At 41.3% G+C, this 19,185-nt stretch overlaps 1 long non-coding RNA gene across 1 annotated transcript; it reads right to left on the bottom strand.

Annotated features, from left to right (window-relative positions):
- Nucleotides 1-7,147: 7,147 nt before the first annotated feature.
- On the bottom strand, nucleotides 7,148-17,607 carry LOC113151659. The gene is made up of 3 exons (XR_003297797.1): nucleotides 16,908-17,607; nucleotides 10,319-10,533; nucleotides 7,148-7,770 (listed from the first exon to the last, which is right to left on the bottom strand). It is a non-coding gene; the product is annotated as an uncharacterized LOC113151659 (long non-coding RNA).
- Between the last annotated feature and the right edge of the window lie 1,578 nt (nucleotides 17,608-19,185).

The following is a 19,185-nucleotide window of genomic DNA, read 5'->3' as shown; positions in this document are numbered from 1 at the left end:
GTTTTCAGCATGGTACCGCTGCTTTCCTCTGGAGGGAGACACATGATCAAAAGCTCTCCTGTCTCCTGTGGAAAGGTCTGATCAATCAAGATTTTCCCAGGCTGAAAATATAAATTATATTAATAGTTTTTTAGTTTTGCTATATTTCTGTTTTACATGTTACATACATCACATTAAAACTTCATATTTTTATCTCTATTAAAACTAAAAACTTTCATTTCAACGTTCATCAGTTTAATGCAGGTTGTGCAAAACATTCAACTGTACATGAGAGAAAATGTTTCTTACAGTAGATTTATAGATGGTGTGTCCTCTTTGTTAGACCTAACGGACCTTTTCCAGCTTCTCTCCCCGTCTGCTTTTCTGTCAGGTTGACTGATTGAAGTTCAGTGCAGAGGAGGTGAGGACTGGAACAGCAGCCCCTCGGGCACACACAGCCCGGGCTAATTGATAAACTCATTATGACTGACTGGCAGAGGAGATAGATAAGGTTTGGAGGATGGCTTGCACCTGTATGTTACAGACATCTGTACAGTACCTCTGCTGCTGCATACTGCAACAAACTGTTTTGTCTTGAGCTGAGATTGTAGGGGGTGTCATAGCCACATGATGTAGTCTGCCTATGGTGAGACCTCAGCTATGGGAACTCAATATTGTTTTCTATTTAAAGGTTAAAGATTTGAAAGTTCCTATTTTCAGAACAATGTGTGTACTTTACTTTCTATTCTCAGATTTTGGCAGGTGACCTGTTCTCACTGGTTAAATAAACCAAAGTGAGAGTTCAGAAAAAAAAGCGTCCATAATTATGTATTAAGTGTTTAAGACCCAGAAACTCAGTTGATCAGTAACAGTGTGGTGTGGTGAGTCAAATGTTAAATTAATCTCAGTTTGTTTGATCAGTGAATTGATGAGCTGATTTGTGTGGGTGAGAAGGACTGATACTCAGATATTGAGATAATATTGTGTTTATGTGCAGCACCAATTCATTCAGGGTAAGAAGCTGATTGATAAAGGTCCTTTGAGCAAGGTCATATTAATTTTTATTTGTATGTGTGTTCCAAGTTGGAAAGGTGGTGAAAATATCTTTATTTCTTTGCTCAGTCACAAATGTTATTCTAAATGCCTTTAAGTATCCCTCTAGACCAGAATACTGAAGCCTCAGCCACGCTTCAAGTTTAAGCCTCAGTTCCATTAGACTCCTCTGGAAGTGTATTTTCTCACAGAGGGTTTTTCTTTAAAAGCCGAAACATGATACTGGGATTTATTTGTCCATGGTCTAATGAGTTGTTATTTACTGCTGCACCAGCTAATGCACTGTAATTTTCAGCACCTGTCTTTGTGCAAACAATAAAATAGGCAGTAATGTCCAAAACATCATATCTCATAATTCCTAGTAACATTACTGATATCAACTTTCAGTTTTGCAGAAAGAAGAAATTGTACATGGAATAGAAGTCGAAAAGAAGAAGATTTGGAAGTTGTGTGGGAGGAAATCGCTGTAATAAAACTGTGTGCAGCTAAGGAATAATAAAAATCAGTTAGTTTAAGATGATAAAAATATACTATACAGCAAATCAACTCACTTCACTTGGGCAACAACTAGAATAAACACTTAACAGGAAACTGAATTCGATAACTTATCAATAATGACTTTTGAAATGTTCCTGGCAACCAGTCAAGCAGACATTCCTGTTGTTGACATACATGAGCTGTACAGGCTCGTCAGTGACGGCTGGAAGAAGGAAAAGAGACGTTGAAGTGAGAAAGGAAGAACTCTGCTTTTATGCTTTTACCTAAAACTGCCGCCCACACAGGTGATTGTGCTGTGCCATAAGTACAGGAAAAACCCACAGAAACACAATGTGTATTATTTACTATGTGCATGAGACCATGAAACAACTTGAAACTGATAAAATACCTTCTCAAATGTACATGCAGAAACCACGCTCACATATAGAAACAAGCCAAATCCTGTCTCAGCACTCATTTAAGACATTTCTTAGAAGTAGTGCAAGAATTTCTGAGGTTGGCTCCTCTTAAAACCTTTTCCTGTTTTTTGTGGGTAGAGAAGCAAACACACCATTGGTGTTTGTGTGTGTGTGTGTGTGAATTCCTGCATCTTTACGGTTAAGAGTAGGGGATAAGCCTCCCTCATCCTTGGTCTTGGCATAGCTCCAGGTCCAGTGCCTGATGAAAAAGCAACAGCAAATTCCAGGCTTTATTAGCTCTAAGCTCAGAGACATTTGTTGTATCATATTTGACATGTCAGGGGGCTGATCACCAATCCACGCTGCTCCCTCTCCTTCTCTCTTTACAACAACAAGACCTTTTCTCTGCTCCAAATGAGCTACGATGGGTTAATGATGGTTGCGTGCAGACGTGGCTATGCCCTCAATAATTACCTAGCTGGCTTGGCCTCCAGGTGTTCAGCAGACAGCTAATGATGTACTGTCTGAGGAGAGGAGAAGGCAGCGGGTGAGCAAGCTAAACGAGTGAGACTGTGATATTTTGCCATCAGCATGGCGACAACTCAGTTGCACATGTGAAACTCAATGCAACATCTCTGTAAGAACAAACACTCACACAGTGTTTAAGTCTTTCGTAGATAAGTAGTTTCAAAACGAGTCAGGACGTCTCAGGACGTTTTAATTTTAAAGGAGTAACAAGTCATGGTAGTTGTTAAATTATGAGAACAGCAGGCTACATGTGACAGTTTGAATGAATATTAAAGGGTGGTTCTAAAACGTTAAAACGCTTTTTCAGGGCGGATGTCAACATGTTTCAGTTACATTATGACCCAGTTTCCTATAGACCAAAATCGCTATAGAAACTTCTTTAAAACCGCTCCTGTAGTCAAATCTACTGTACCTGCCTGCTGCCCGACCACATGCTTTCTGTGTTTCATTGATTTTTGTCCAAATAAGGCTAAATGCACAGCTTCTGGTTTCAGTACACAATCCACCATTGAAAACACTTATACCTGAGCAGCGTTACTTATACTGTGTTTTAGTAGTTTAGCGTGGAATCAAGTGCAACAGTGAAAAAAAGAATGTGTGTATTGTTTGTTGTGTGTGTGCAACAGAAATGAGCTATGTATGGATTAGAGTGGATCCCGACTGATTACACAGGAAATTAAACCACCCAAAGACAAAGGTGAGGTTGTTTGAGCTAATTTGACAAAAAAAAAAATCACCAAACCTTTCAACATAAAGGCCTCTCTGTCAGCTCTTGGCTGAGTTAGTTTGGGATTTTTAACTATGATCATGCATTTAAAAAAAACAACAAACTATTTGAGTCTATCATAAGAAAACCTTGCAACAACATCACCAAAGAAACTGCAGAAAGGCGTCCTACAGCTTCAGAGATATTACTTTATGACTGTACACTGTGTAGAAAAGAGAAACTGAATCTTTAATCCAGATTGCATCCACAGAGATGGTATAGACATGTAGTATTTATAGTACAAGTTCCCTAACAATGAGTGACACCATGCTCTAACCGTCAGACCAGCAGTGATAAAAGACACAGTTTCCAACACTGACAGAAATGTCAAAAATGATTGTTGGGGTATAGAAAAAACAATCCCACAGTGTTATAAGCATCAGAAATTACAAGAATGCTTTGACTCAGATGAGTGACATTGTATTCAGTGGGGGAAAGATTATCATTCCTGTCATGCTGGCAGGTTCATGCATATGTGCAGGTCACATGGGAAAGGAAAACTGTAAAAGATTGAGTGACAGCTTGGTACTAACACTTACAGAAAAAAGAAGGATGAACGGGAATATTGGTGAATATTATGAACCCTTTCATGCATGCATTAGGAGAACCTTGTGTTTTTATTGATCGTTGTGTGTATATAGCACGTATTTAACAAACAAATAGCAGAAAATAATATGCTGTGTGAAAGCTTTGAAATAAAAAAAAGTACTAACACTAATCTGATGTTTTCTCACATTTTAACAAATTAATAATAATTAATACTTTTTAAAAATGTTAAATCTAGCCGCTGACCGATGAACTGCCGAGTTTCTAGGATTAGCTACAAAGACATATCTTACATATTGACATATTGTCTATGGCTCTACTAACCCTAATCCTAACCCATGCATATACAAAAGAACAAGTCCATGTGTGTATGAGCTACTGAACAAACATGCAAGGTGCAGTGATTTTTAACCTAACCATACAGCATGCAATCCTACTGCTTTATGCAGAAAGAGTATGTGCGTGTTTGCGATCTGTGCACCCTCACAGATCAGTCAGTCATTAACGGGTCTTTCTCAGTCACACAGAGGATGAATTCATGAACTGGCGACATCAGGAAACTCGATCTTCATTAACCCAACAGGCTCTCTCCCAGGACAAAACTGTCCAAGAAGCAGTCTTGTTCATTTGGCTTAAACGTTCAGACATCAGTAACGACTGTGCAAATATCCAGTGTTTTAGTTTTACTCGATCAATCAGTGTCTTTGCCATTTTCCTTTGGGGAACGTCCACTACACATTGGCAAACAAGGATAAGAAAGGAACAGAAAGACAGCTGCAGATAAGACAACTTTAAATGTATGCACGCATCTATAGTTAAACACACGCCAATGATGGGTCTCTGAACTTATTGAACCTGAACTAGAGCAACCTAAATGTAACACGACAGAACAGAGCAGCAGGGAATGCACCCGCATGTTGTTCTCATTCTGCACTTCTTCTCAGTGTCTTAACAGAAGAACAGCTCAGAGGTAAACAGAAGAGCGTGTTCTCAGGAGATTTACTCCGATACCAGTTTGGGTACATGTGGAGAAAGTATATCTACACCACCTCTGGGCCCAGCTGTTTCCTCCCTATCAGATTGTAGATAGTGTGAAAGTGGCTGCAAAGAACAACAGGTAGAAGACAGACACACTGTCAACACGAATTTTGTTGTTAAAAAAATTATAATAATAGAATAATAAATAGCATGTTCCAACATGATAAAACATTGCCACAAGCAACCACAGTGCTTTTTCCTCCCTCCTTCATAGCGCATGTAGGAGACAATTACGAATGAAAACACAGGTTTTCTCCTGAGGCCTGGATGTCAGCCATGTGCAGTGACTTTGCACTCGACCTTGAGTATGTATGTGAGCATGTTTTCTCTCTTTTCTTAATCCTCTCTCTCATTCTTGCTGTGCTTTGGCTGAGCACCGTGACCACTTAACTAATTGTGTTGTGAAAGATGTTCCAAGGGTGATGATTCGGCTTTGGTTTCCAAAAGTTTACCAAAGTGAGGTTTTCTTCTAAAGGGGCTGTTTCACCAACAGAGGTGAGATTCTACAGCCATGCAGGACGCTCTGTGAGTCAGTATGCAAACATGGTCACAACAAACTATTTCTTTAAATGATGATTTACTTCCCTGTTTGTTGAAAATAAATACAGTCCAATGTTTTTGGAAACCTTTTATAAATCAAATTCTTCATACCCCAGTGATGCACATAAGCATTCAACAACTCAGTGTCGCTTTTATGATGTTTTTAAAGGAAGTCAAACACAATGACAGAACACTACAAATATTTAATATCATAACTGCACATACTGTGTATTCACAAAATAAATCGATTCCATGTGAGCTGAGTGAATGAAACATTGTCTGAAAGTTTTAAGCCTCCTACTGTACACATGAAATTAATAAAGCCCGCTTTCAATCGCTGCCACTCGAGCTTTGAATCCTGGATGATTTTGCACATTTGAACGATGCATTTCAAAGACCTTTCAATCTCCTTCTTTCATTGATGAAATTTTTCTTGAGAGGGTTTGCTCTCAAAGTCGTGACTCAGGTTTCGAGGTCCTGTGCCGCACTAGTGGCCCCACCGCTGGCACTGTTTTTTTGTTTTTGTTTTCCATGAGGCCCGAGGAACTGAAGGGGCTGAAGCTTTGTAGAACAGATGTTCCTGCTCAGCTCCAAACCAAATTACGCAGTCAAGCTCACAGCTATGGGCCAGAACCGCATGGATGCTGATTGAAGGGTAGAGGGGGCAACGAATGCAGCTCAGGCTCAGTAAAGCAGCCACATCATGAAATCTGGTCAGCCTTTGAGGCTGGAAGATGAAAGGGAGCTTGACATCGCAATGGAGACTAAAAGGAGAAGTGGAGGCTGTGATCTGGTTACCCGTTTCTGGCTGTGTGAATCTGTGTATTGTCTTGTTTTTGATTTCAGGGTATGAAACATGTAGTCAGCAACCGCATGTAATAAGTATAAGTCAAATAGTAAGATGAACCTTTGAACCTTTGAGGTCTGCTGGGAGCTTCTTTGGTTAACTGGTCAGGTGCATTGTCTGCACATACTGTAAACAGTATGACCTGCTTTATTTTCAAGCCAGTGGATTTTAATTGGTTATTTAGCAGGACCTGAACCATAAACAAACCTTTCATCACTAAAAGCGAACGCAACTGGTTTTATACATTAAAATCAGTTATAAACATTTTGTGAAGCACTGATGCTTGATGTGAGGACTACAGGTTTAAAAAGTGAAACAATGTGGGGATGCAACATTACAAAGAAGTGAGATAACCAGACCTCTGTATCCCCAACTTAGCAGCTTTAGACCTCAAGCATGACTTACCTGCTGGAACTTGTGTTGTATTATGGGTAATGTGGGCACCATAATTGTATATAGTTATGTTGTTATATTGTTACATACTAAAGTGCCTTGAGATGTATTTTATTTTAATTTGGCTCTACATAATTTTTCTACTAAGGTCCTTTTTTAATAAAGTTGATTCAGTAATTTCTTTCATTATTTGGGCTGGCAAAAAGACCTGACTCAACAAAACAATAAACTCCCTCCAGGTTCATAAAACCCCCAAACTGACCTCAGTTTTCCTTGTGGCAGCTTTCAACCTCAATGGTAAATACACAGCAACTCGAAAGAGCATCAATATAGCAATTATCAGAATGAAATATTTATGTTCATCATTTCTCAGCACCACAGAGATGCTGTCGCGTATCTTCATTTCAATCCTTTGTTTCTCTACCTTAGGTGTTTTAATTACCTTTCCTGTCTTTGCCTCCACCTGCTCTTTCCTGCTGCAGCATGTTTGCCTCTTAGGGATAAATGATGTTGTGTTATTATACTGAATGAAAAACATTGCTACAATTCTTTCTAGGGCTCATTTAAACTTTATTACATTAAATCATGGCTGGACTGATAATGAAATGAAACTGTGGTTGCACCTGTAACATCAAAATAAATCATGGTTGAGAGTAGTTAGAAACTTACTGACATTTAGAATAATGTACTTCATGCTTCCAAAGGTTAGATTAAATGCTTACACAAATCATAGCTAACTTGTCAGTGGTACCACCTGGCTAGAACAATGCCCTGAAGACAATAGCACGGCGCTGACATGATGAAAAAAACAATCTCTATCCTCCCTGTGGGCAATCTCCTCGACGTTTGCATGGAACATTTATCCGCAGAAATTCAAAGTTACAGAAACACAATTTTATGCTGCCAACCACAATCAGTGGAGTTGCTGGATAAGAGCAGATTCATCAGGCTTGCTAATGAGCTTCCACCTTCCTGTGGCTAAGAAATCTTCAAGATGAAGCACTTTTCCTTTGGTGGCTGTGAGTTATCTGGAGAGTGGGGAGGAAGCAGCATTGTACACATTCCCTATCACTGATAATGGGGGCTGTTGGGTGACATCAATTACACAGGCATAGCAGACATTTCACTGGGATTACCTCACAATGAACTCCAGTCTCAGTCTGGCCTTTGACAGCGCAGAAAGACTGAAAAGAGAGAGTCAGAAAGAGAGAGAGAGAGAGAGAGAGAGAGAGACATAGGCGGAGAGTGAGAGACATGTTTGCAGCACTGTCGGGGGGAAAAAATGCTGAAATAAACATGAAGGCTGAGCAAACAAGATCGACTGCATCAGTATGTAACAGTATTCACACAATGCTCAGGACGCCAGGGCATAGCTATCAAGCAAAAATGGTAAAACTGCTCATGAAACATTCATGTGTTTGCAAAGAAAGGGTCAGTCATTAAACTTAAACTGCTCTGCCCTGCCCACACTTCAGGCTTCAGTACCGTTGTCTGACAGGTTAGAAGACTCGGGTTTGATCTTCCTCTCGGCCAGTGACTCATGTCAAACATCCCATGTGGATCTAAGGTAGGTGTGGTCAGCAACTGAACTCAGCAACCAAAATGTTAGAGACAGGCTCGGCCGTCTTGCTGCATGCTCAGCGGATGCTGGTGGGGTGACACGGCACAGATATGGTTTGAGGTAAGAGGGCTCCACTTCTGTTCCTGCTGAACTGAGCCAGTTTTTAGGTAAAACACTGATACCAGTTCAGTAGGCACGGGAGGGCACAGCCCAGACATTGTTTAACAAAGCAGGGTAACAGTGCAATAACAGTGAAAGCAATAACACGTCGTGTCAAGTTTTTCAAGACAAAATTCAACAGTTCTTGGTCATTTTTGCAACAATTGGTTAGAGATATGCTGCCAAATGAAACTGCTGTTGTCTCTGTGTTACCACTATGCTGAAAACAAACTAGAATGAAAAAAAAACGTTTAATCCATTCCTCACCATTTACTCATATTTATTGGCCGATACCAACCTGCCCAGTTTTTTACTGCTGCTTGTTGTTGCTCCTTTTTTCGCAGATGGTCGACCACCGTGAGCATGATTCTGCTGGGGGTTTCTTCAGGTTAAGAGGGGTTTTCCACTCCACTGTTACCTAGTGCTTGAATTTTTCTGTATAGTTCTGTGTATTTTTGGTGATACGTTGGTGTCTTGGTTAGCTCGGTCGACTCAGAGTAAGAAGGACCTGGGTTTGAATCCACTGGTCGGTCAGGTGCGTTTCTGCGTGCAGTTTGCATGCTCTCTCTTTGCTTGCACTGGTTTTCTCTGGCTACTCCAGCTTCATGACGTTAGGTTAAGGTTAGGTAAAATGGTGACTCCACACCACACAGTACATATAAACTGAAATGAGGTGAATTTAATCTTTTTTCTTTGGTTTTAAAAATCTATACATCCCCATGTTATAAGGGTTACCATTATAAAGAGAATCTCCCAGTCACTCAGTTATATTTATACTGGTTTCCTCACCACCACACAAGCACAGGCTGCCATGTGGCACCAAAACACTGACACACCAGTTCTCAGTTAACTCAGTTGGACACGAACTGAGCATGCCCAGACGGGTCTGACATTAAGCACCACATTCCTAAAATCTCAATACAACCTCTGGCTCTTTTAAAGTCCACATAAAACCCAGGTCAAACTGTCTCACTGAAACACTTTCAAACATATTTGGCATGCATGATGATTCTTGCCAGATGAAAAAAGGTAAGATAAGATTGTGGCTGCAGGCACACACAATAAAAAAAAAATGAAGCTTGTCTCAAGTCAGGACTGTATTGCACAATCAAGACCTATATTTGGGCCACAGAAGCACATTTAACTCCTCACAGGACCTCGGGTCGTAGTCTCCCGGCCTCCCTCCCTCCTTCTCAACCTAATCTCTCATCACTCTTCTCCTCCTCCCTCCGCCTTTCTTCATATCCGAGATCATCAAGTTCTTTCCATTCACTGGAACAAATCCCCTCCGTCGAATCAATTATTTCACCTCAGGCACTGAACTTAGCCACTGTGAACAACACATAGCAGGGATCAATGCTCACCAATTAGCTAAGCTCTGTGCCTTTAGCAAGTGGGTGGCTGGCTTTTGAGGGAACAGAGACTCACACAGACCTTTACGTGACTACTCAGTGGTAAAGTTTCAAAGTCTGCAATGCTTATGATGTTAAGGTTTGCTTTGCCTTCAGTGGAACTCATACGTATTGTGTTTCAGAGTGTGTTGCCAGTGGAAGATCCTAGCTTTCATTTTAAACATCAGAATCATCTCCGTGTTTATAAAGCTAAAATCCAAGCACTGAAACATGAGCTGGCTCCAAAAATTTGTTCTATCATGTAAAGCTGTATGGCTTTCATATGCATTAAGGTCTACTTCCTGGCTGATTTGAAAGGGGAGAATAGTGGAGACAGTTTGAATTTCAGACAGCTGCACGTTTAACTGCAGCCTTGAATGCATCTAGACAGTATTTAAATGAGACACATGCACTTTTTCAGTTTTCCGTGTGACTGATTCCACATTAAACTCCTGCAGGTCTATTAGAAGAGTAGATCACAATGTCCATCTAACCTCTCCAATATTTATTTGTTTGACACCATAGCAACATCCCATGTCTGGATGTTGAAAAAAACTGAACAGCGAAGACAAATACACAAAAACATCTCTCAGTGGAAATATAACAATGCAGCTGGGTCACCTGCTGAGCTGTGAAGGAGTGGAAATCCCTGGCAATGTGATTTTTGTTTCTCTTTGTTCATCAAATCACGGTGCCAGGAACCCTCCCCACCACAGCCAGGACAGAGGCTGGATCACTTCTTCGCTGCTCTGCCCTTCCCTGCCCTCTGTATCGTCTCCAACATCCTCCTGCACTCCAGATGCTTTCTTCCGCAGCGGCTGTCTAGCACCTGTGACCTGAAAGAAGGGGAAAAAAAGATGTAGGATACATTACTCCGTCGGGAATCCAAGCAAAACCTTTACATTAGAACTTGAACTGATCTGATGATAATATATGATGCACTTCAAACCGCGTGTGTAGCCCTGGGATGAAAGATGATATAACTTATCTCTGTAAGAAAATGTATTAAATTTATAGGAGGTGAGGAATGACTCTGCAGACTTTTGTTGCTGCACAGATCAGCAAGATGCAGCAGATGTGGGAGTCTAGATGGAACATGCAGAGCCAGCTACCTGGTCAGTTTGTTTAAAGCAACTCGGGGGTAAAAAGAAAGCACTGTTTGTTTGAAATGGCGTGGGCAAAGCAAACTGTCTGGTTCTCCCGGAGGTCAATACTCCCATTGTAAAATGTCAGCCGAGGAGAAAAGGCACCAGAAGCCGATCTGTGTCTTGTTTTTGCAAATAATAAGCAAACCACGGCTAATGTACTTGGTTGAGTTTTTCCTCTGTCTCCCATTGAACATGAGACTTTCAGGTCAGAGAGGATAGTTTGATTTGTTTTCCCACTGTTGGATGGTGTGACATTGCTGGGTGGGTTCACAAGGAGAGCAGGAGAAAAAAAAAAAACTCCAGCTCTTTTTACAACTTCCTTCGAGAAAAGTTACAACGTCACAATGTGCTATTACCTTTTGTTGTTGTTGTTTATGCTGCTCTGCTGGGAAAATTCCCGGCCCACCCTGGTGGGGAAGGAATAATGACAGGATTGTTGAGCAGTGAGGAGGAGATTAGGCTGAGTCTCAACAATCTCTCCCTGGTTGCTTTTCATACATTGTCAGCATCTCCTCTGCTTTAATTTGAGAGTTAATATGAGAGTCGGAATTACTGGAGAACCATATTCAGGCAGATCCCACCACAACAATCCCAAACTGTTTTTGTTTTGTTTTCAGTTTTAAAAAAAAAAACTTTTCAGCTCCTCAAAAATCATCCTTTTTTTATTTAATCCATACAAAATTACAAAATAGCTGTAATTCCAGCAATATCCATTCTATTCCTATTTCTTTAATCATCAGCTGTGTATGTTTGTAACTAAATGCTTCAATTCAACTTCAATTCTCTTACACTGTGCAGTAATGACTTGCCAACTGAGAAACGTGAAGCACTGTAGAGATCCAACTATAATCAAGGCTGCAGGAGATCCCGACTGAAAGCTATGCCAAAACTATCATCAGTGCATTTTGAAGTCTTGATAATTACTTTTCAAGTCATTGTTCTCTTGTCTGCACTTGCAGGTAAAAACATTATAATGGCTTGTTTCACAGTATAGCGGTGGCCTGTGTGCGTTATTTTATAAAGGAAAGATGTGTTTATGTGCAGAGCCACATCACATGTTCTAAAAACCAAAGCAGCCGTGCAGAATCCTTCCAGACACAGAAATATGTCTATCCTGTCATGCAGTGTTAACAGCCCGCCCCTCCCTGCGGAGGAATCATGAATAAATATGTTTGTCTAGGTTGTGAGATGTGGAACGTAAAGTTGTGCTTCACTGAACAGTTGTAGAAAAGTGGAATGAGGACTTGCCTGTGTGTGTGTTTGTGTCCACAGTGGTGTGCGCATTGTTCATTTTCATGCATGAGTTGTGTGTGTGCGGTGTGTGAAAGTCAAACGTGAATCAAAAGGGAGTGGCCGTGCCATTTGACATGTATGTGAGTCAGTGTTTGTTTGCAGGGTGTGAAGGTGTGATATGGGAAATAACTGACTGGTAACAGTATTGTTAGGATAAAATTAATTGCAGGACTTTGCAGAGTGGCAGACACACAGAGGCTGGATGTGGCTACGATAACATAACCTGTCTCTCAACGGGGGTAAGAAATCCAAAAGAAAATATCTCTAGAAAAACAGAACTGATGTGAAACATGAAATATGCAGTAGATTAGAGGTGTAAAAACTTTTCTATTCAGAATTTACTGAACTTTATGAAATGTATTCGGGGTGTTTACAATATCAAATAGTAAAAAGTCTTTACTAGTTTTAAATTTGAAAATATGGAACCAGCAGAAATTTGGCATTTTTTACCTGAAAAGTAAATCAAACAATTTCTTTATTATGAAAATAGTTGCAGATTAACCTTCTGTCAGCTGTGCAGTAATCAAATAATCCACTGCAGAATGGAAAAGAATTTGTGAAATAAAAAAAAAAGCATCACGACAGTGGTCAGCTTGACATAATTCTCACGTCCTTAGCAACTAAACTTAATTCTCATTGTCATTTGTCTGTGGTTTGTGAAAGAATAATGTTTCGTGTTTGTGCCCAACTGAACATAATTTACAGTCTGGTGGATCATCTTATTGTACATGAGGATGAATGGGTGAACAAGTCACTACATTTAGAAAGCGCAAGGTTTGCACCCTCAGCCGAACAAACTGACCTCATTCACGCAGCCGGGAGGAACTGCTTGTTGGACAAAAGGCCGACGGAGAGTCAGAAATAACACAAGTGGCATGCGGTGCCCAAAATGTTTGTCCAGATAAAAATCTGTAAATGATCTTTGTGCTGCTGTGACAGCCTCTCCCCTTTTCTTTCAAAGATGGCAACAACCACACACCATTTGCTGAAAAGCAGCTTCACATGTAATTCTACTCCTGCAATGTTTACATAGGAGATGTGATATATATGGTGGTAACCACAGGCATAAGATTCACATCTGAACCCAGCTGCACACCTCTGACGTCACCCTGCATCTCACACATCAGTGCCACTGTGATTTGTCACCCTGCTCTCACAAAACACAGGCAGCGTTGAGAGAGGGAGAAGGAGAAACAAGAGCTGGAGGAAGAAATATGGGAGAGAGAGCAATATCCTTCCTAATAGCATTAGAAAAGTCTTTGTTTATGTGTGCCACACTATCAGGGTGTTCCACTCTCTTACTGCTCTAATGACACATGAAGTGCTTTTAAACACATAGTCTTCGAAGGTACTGAAACAATTTATGGGTCCATTCTCCATAATACTATTTGTGTCACTTAGTAATGCATTAAGGAACAGGCCAAAAGTGATAACACTTTGACAATACCCCATAAATATTGTATACAATAGTTCCCACCAATAAACATGGCTGATTAGAGACATTACACAAGACGCCGGTCTCACCAACCACACCTCTGTAGGTAACTAAAAACCCAATGAGCATTAAAAGTAATTACCAGTGTTGGGCGGGTCTGGGCTTCATTACACTGCTCATTAGATCACCCAGTCTTCATATATACCAACCCTCACATGAGACTGATGAATAGAGCAACCATCAAGCAGGAACTTCACATGTCCCATTAACAATAATCCACTTTGTGTTAATTCAATTTGACAGGGGTGTAATTTCATGCAAACTCAATCACGGCCAACATTTCCAATGAAACGAAACAGAATAAGACACATGGAACTAAACACATTTGGAATTTCACATCAAAACTCTTTCAACACTAATTCTTATTGAGTGTTATCATTAATGGTGTCGCTTGTTCATCTGTAACAGGAACAATGGAGAAATAAAAGCAAAAAGATCTGGCTCTGTGCTCTGGGAAGAATACGATTGATTATAATGCATGGGAGGAAATGGCACGGCTGCATTAAAGCCTGGCACAGGCCTATCTCTGAATCTGAGAGCAGCAGCTATCTCAGCTATTAGCTAATAGCTGTGGCCACGCTGATAACACTTTGACCAGAAGGGATAGACTCTCCACAACAACCTGAGAAGAGCTGACGGAGGTGTAGCACAAGGGTGAAAAAACCCCGAAAGTGATGCACAAAAGAGAGTAAATATAGGCGGAGGAGACGTACAAGAGATGATAGAGATGACACACACAGTATACATGTGTGGGAGTGTGCTCGAGCGACATAGGGGTGGAGGAAAGACACTCAGACACAACAACGTCAGTCTACTGGGTTCATCTGAGGACACTTGGATGTGTCAGCGTTGCTATTGGTAGAGCTAACTCCAATAAAGTCTCATACCAGACTCAACTAAGCGAACCGCTTTTTCATTTGTGGCACACCCAGAACACAGCATTCCTGCAGTTTTAGACTCCACTAACAAGAACAAAAGCCCGCTAACAGTCCTTCGCTGTCGCCTTTATTTGATCTTCATTATTCTTAAGTGAGTCACATAGAAGTTGTAAAATAATACACTTAAAAATAGCAGGTGGTGTCTGCAGCACAGGCTGGAGATACACCTTCCAAGTTATTCATATGAAGGTGACGAGGGAGTGGAGGAGGTCTAGGAGGGATTCCTGACTGACTATTGAGATGCATCCGTCAGCATGGCGTGTGAGAAGGCCAAGAGGAGTTGGTGTGTTCGGATTGTGACCTCTGTAACCGGCAGGCTCCCTCCCACTCCAAGCATGCGATCTCTCCACAAACTGAGGCCTGTTTTTCCACCACACATGGCTTCAATTGGAGCCTACTGCTGCTGCTGTGTCTGCAGCCTAGTAAAAAAAAAACAAAAAAAAAAACAAAAAAACAAAACAAAAAACTGCCAACGACCCAACAGAGCTGATAATGAAATCAGTGACTGACAAACAGATGAAGCTAAACAGTGTCTGCAAACTGGACGTAGGAGAAATAGAATAATGTACTTTTTCCATTATATTTCTTCAAAAGTCTTTGTCTATTTATGTTTGTGCTTTTTATGTGTGTGTGAGTTTCTTCTATGTTTGTGTGTGAACAGGGCTGTATTTAAAGTATTGCTCCAGCGCCAACAAGGCAAGCTGTTTACTACTTGGTAGGTCGTAAAAAGTAAATATGCATCAGTCGGGCCTATCAAAGGCTCCTTCATTTGGTTCTTGGCTACGATGGCTTTGGATGTGTGCTCTAATTGCCCCAGCTCAGACAGAAATTCTCTGTGGTAGACACATGGCCGGTCTAAAAGAGCTGAGGCAAACCATGCTGTCTTGTGCACTTAAACACTCTGCAGTTGATCTGAAGGGAGCCAGCGAGCGCACAAAGTGCAGCCTGACCATGAGAGAGGAGCGGGCCATGTGGCTGCACGCAGGTGCGCCTCTCACACACAGGCCCGCACTCAGAGGCTTGGACTCACATAAACTCCATCGATGACAGCAAAATTAGCAGCCGAAACCCAAATATCAAACATCTGTTTGCTGCGCTTGAGACAACGCCCATGTCGGCATTTTCCACAGATAATGAGCGTGCAGTGTTTGTCCTGTTCCGAAATAGAGCTCAGATTTAAAGCTGAATCAAGTGTTATTTGACCAGTAGAGGGCGGAAAGATAAACAGAAACACAGCATCAACATGGCGTGAGTTTATCAGTTTGTTGTGGCTGATGTGTTGGTATTAATTCACTTCTGTAAGCAGACACCAAGCAGCCTGAGTACGCCACATTTCCCATGTACTCTGCTTTAGCGTACGGTCGCGTAAATAAAATATATAGGCTGGGTTGTTATCAACGTATATGCTAAACTGCTTCCATCATTTTATGAGAACAGTTCGTATCATCTGCCTTTTGTGCTGTGAAAACTGTGCAAATAGACGCAAAAGCAGTGTGAGGGATGTGTAGAGCTGCAGAACTGGGTGTGAATTCTTTTTTTGACTAATGCCACAATATCACTTGCATTAACATTATTCCCTTATTTATCATTTAGTGTATTAAACATTAACGCATGGGAACAACTCAGTGAGTTGGAGCACAGTCAACTATTTCAACTATTTGTCCACAAAGTGTTCGTCAAATCGAACTCCCTTTTCCAAACAGGGGTGAGACTATGTTACGTTCTGCAAAAACCCCTCACAGTCAGGAGTTTGCTGAAAAAAAAGTGCTGGTACAACAGTCAAAACGAATGCAGGTGAGTGTGTGTGTGTGCGTGTGAAAAGCTGTTTTTTGTTCACACAGATTAAAATCAAATTAAAGTTTTACCAATGTTTATGGGATTTTTTATTGATTTATTAATTGTTAAATATTCTGTAACTCTCTAAAAAAGCTTTGCTTTTTATTCAACCCTCATGAAAAACAACATTTGACCACCCATGCAGAATATCTCAGATGAGCCAGCGATGGCTGTAAGCCATATACTTGTTGGTCATACAAACAGACGCACTGTCTTCCCAAGTGTTATCATCAAAAGATCAAAGCAAGAATATGACAACTGCTGATACTCCGAGATCACGCTGCTGCTTTGATCAAATCTCGTGTCTTGTTTTTATTTTTCCTGACAAGTCAACTGCTAGAAGAGAAAGAGATGGAAAATAAGGAGAGGAACAACAGAGCAAGACTAATACAATTAGGAAATGGAAAGCTACACCCAAGTGAAGAGAGAGGAGTCGAAGGGGGAAAAAACATGTGTGTGAAAAAGCATGTGAGAGACAAGAAGGGGTGTTTGCCACTCACCATGCCCACAGGTCCGCTTGTGCTCCTTAGTAAATCTGAGTCATGTCAGAGTTCACAGGAGGAGATGAATAAAGTGGAAGAGTTGACCCTTTGAGGATGACCCTGACTGATTTACTGGCTGACTAATTAAACATCTGACTGCCTGATAACTGACTAGACGGCTGCCTGGCTGTGCCAAATGTGCCAGTTCAGATCCAAGAATCAGTCGACAGAGCAATCCTCAGAGCCTGTCCTGTCATGTCCCGCGTTATCCAGGGCCGGCTCCCTGAGCTCGACAGTCCAGCGAGAAGCAGAGAGAAAGAGAGAGAGAGAGAGAGGAGTCAAAACTCAGATCCGTCCACCCTTGTTCCCACAGTCTGCCAGAAGGAGAGGAGAAGAGTGGAGGCTGCTCTGTTCCCATAGAGGTCAGATGTGGAGTTAACACACCCAGCCAGCTGGCTAGTAACTGCTGCTCGCCTGCTACCGGAGTTGTCTCCCCCTCTCTGCCTCTGTCTCTCCTCCCAGCAAACCTGATAAATCACTCTGGAGACCCAGCAGAGCACCGAGCCACTCAGCCACTCACACACGGCCAGGAGTAACAGTAGAGACAGAGAGAGACTTTTAACTAGTTGTCCCAAGAGATCCACTGTCCATACGAGAGCCAGGAGGCAGAGCTGCCAGTTCTCCTTCCTCCCTCCTCTCTTTAGCCCTCCCTCCATTCTTCCCTCCCTCCTTGCCTCTCTTCTTTCATTCCCCTCTGTAGTTTATTTTACAGCCTCCACTGAGACACTCTTATTGTGGCAATTGCATTAGCCTTTAGCAAGCGAGGAATGGCTCTTAGTGCCTAATGCAATGTTGTGTCTCTCCCTCTTCGACTCTTTCTCCTTATCTCTCTTTCCTCTCTCTCTCTCTCTCTCCCAAGTGTCTTTCAGTTTGACATGTACACGTACACATACACACCTCTTCTTCCTTCTTTGCAGCTTTTCTTCTTCCCTCTGAGTTATCCCTTAAAGAGACACTGTCTCTTCTTTTGCTCTTGCACCTTCCAGTAGCTCGGGATTGGAGGTGCGGGGGTACTTTGTAGGAGTCCAGGTGCAGGATCATATTTCTGGAGGCTGAGAGACATTGATTGTGTTTCTCTGCTTGCTTTGTGATTTACCTGCTATTACTGAACTAATGGTCTACTGTGCCACTGCAGTACAGTAGAATCAATGAAACAACAACGGGCAGAAAATGCATTTAACCAGTTTCTACATATTACAAGATATTAAGATGCATATTATCACAAATACATCACTGTATCAGAAAAATGTGCGTTAATGGATGAGGTTGTTTATTATACATCAATAAAAGTGTAGTTTAGTATTTAAAGCACAGTTATTGCTCATTATCCTTCTGTAAACTCCAGCAACAGAAACTGTCTTTGCAGCAGTGGGTTTGGCTTTTCCATGCACAACATGTGATGTCAGAGCTGGCACCGTTTTAAAATCTCTTGCTTTAAAGGCGGGAAACAGTTTTAAATAACTTAAAAAAATCATTTTTAAAACATGGTTTAAAATAGTTCCGATTAAATCTGCATATCTGAGGCAGGAGATTATTATCTTCACCATGTGTGTAGACAGAAAGACAAAGAAACAGCACTGTTGAATTGTAGTGAAGTGTATTATTCACCACGGACCGGTTTGCTGGGCTAATGTAAGGTAACATTTACTGGCGTTGTAAATGTTTGTTTCTCTACACTCTGATGTAGCAGTGGCTTCCACACTGCTCCGAGGCTTTTAAAGTAATGCTCAATTACTACTCTGGGTTTCGGAGCCTGGGAGTGTGCCATGGGGAAGCAAAAAACAAAAAAAAACAAAATCATGTGCACAGATGACTACATTGACAATTTAACAATCTCAGTCTGATTCTCAGTCAGTTGCCTTTTGTTAGTGGCGTGAGACAGATGCTTTCAAGCTCAGTTTCGTGGCTTTGTTGGAGCTGCAAGAGAACGAGAGAAAGACAATAAGTTGAAAATGCAAATGAAACAATCCCTGTTTAGTAATCTGTGTGCACTGTTTTGTTTTTGTTTTCTCCAACATGGCACCTCCTGGGCTCTGTAATAGCTACTTGGCTGGACATGGTGATTATTGCATTAGCAAAAGTGTTGTTATGGGAGTCCAAACAGATCAGCTGTCAACCAAAGTTTATTTTTTGCAAATTACAGTCATATCCGCTCTTGTCTCCAAAGCCCAAATATCAATATTTTCATCTCAGAAAATCACTCTGTCAACAGAGCCGGTGGAGGGGTGACAGCGTT

This window comes from Anabas testudineus, chromosome 4 (genome assembly GCF_900324465.2).
Source record: "Anabas testudineus chromosome 4, fAnaTes1.2, whole genome shotgun sequence".
NCBI lineage: Eukaryota > Metazoa > Chordata > Actinopteri > Anabantiformes > Anabantidae > Anabas > Anabas testudineus.
The sequence above is the reverse complement of the archived record's forward strand: the minus strand, read 5'-3'. Positions and strand labels throughout refer to the sequence as shown.